This window comes from Protobothrops mucrosquamatus, unplaced genomic scaffold (assembly GCF_001527695.2).
Source record: "Protobothrops mucrosquamatus isolate PMUCROS unplaced genomic scaffold, P.Mucros_1.0 scaffold_276, whole genome shotgun sequence".
NCBI classification, from domain to species: domain Eukaryota; kingdom Metazoa; phylum Chordata; class Lepidosauria; order Squamata; family Viperidae; genus Protobothrops; species Protobothrops mucrosquamatus.
The window spans coordinates 190,267-191,572 of NW_015386352.1; positions in this window are offsets into that span (position 1 = coordinate 190,267).

The following is a 1,306-nucleotide window of genomic DNA, read 5'->3' on the forward strand; positions in this document are numbered from 1 at the left end:
TCTCTCCATTGTTTCTTGTCTGGCCTTCAGGTGCTTTGGAAAATAGGTTGACTCCCTCTCCTCTCCATCACAGCCCCTCAAATATTGGAATATGGCTATCATGTCACCCTTGGTCCTTTTTTTCACTAGACTAGTTACATCAAAATCCTGCAACTGTTCTTCATATGCTTTATTCTCCAGGCCTTTAATCATTTTAGTTGCTCTTTTCTGTACATTTTCCAAAGTCTCAACATCTTTTTTGTAATGTGGTGACCAAAATTGGATGCAGTATTCCAGGTGTGGCCTTTCTAAGGCTTCATAGAGTGCTACTAGCATCTCACATGACCTTGATTCTCTCTCAAAAGCGTTGATTCAATCTGCAGCTTTAGTTACACTTTCAGTGTTAAAACAATGAATTATAGTAATCAGTTCTGTTATCAGTTTAGCAGGAGCTACCATAGTTTTTTTACTCCAAGAGAGATCCAATTGTGTCAAAAGAGATGTAAACAACACCTAGAACCTTTAGAAAACAAGAATGCTAGCAGTTGTACTTTATCGTCTCAACCACAAAGAGAGCCATGGAACCGATCCAAATATAAGGAGATAAACCTGAAGGGCATTTAATTTTGTGTTTTGGCATCTACATATTCTGAATTAGACTTGAACCTAGCTGCCGGAGTCTTGTAAAAATGGCCATTGATAAATAGGAAACAGTTCTGTTTTTTGTTGTTGTGAACTCACGCTAGAATTAGTTTTTCTACCAGCTGGATATTTATCAGGTGGATTTGGCAATAAAAGTTGGCTGCTTTCCTGAAAACCAAGGCAGTTAATATTCTTCTTGCATGCATAGCGGCAGAGCTACAGTTTCTTTCTTTCTTTAATGTATATCAATTTATTTTTTAAAATATACTTAATTGAGTTTCTACCAGAAATAAAATGTCTGCTGGGCTTATTCTGATGATGCCACTAAATACCAAAGCTGAAGCATTGAAGGAAGGTAAATCATTTCCATATTCTTACAAAAAAAAACCCTGCCAGGATGTGATTATGAAATCAGAAGGAATTAAGCTCCATCTGAAGGAACGACGACCTTCTGCAACTAAAACAGAATAGAACAAGTGCCAAATCCCCAGTAACATTTTGGAAGAATATCCATAACATGGTCTTAAAACTCCAAATGAATTCACTCCAGCAAGGGTGAAAATCTAGATGAATGGATGGATGGGTGGGTGGATGGATGGATGGATGGATGATAGAAATAATAATAATAATAATAATAATAATAATAATAATAATAATAATAATAATAATAATAATAATAATAATA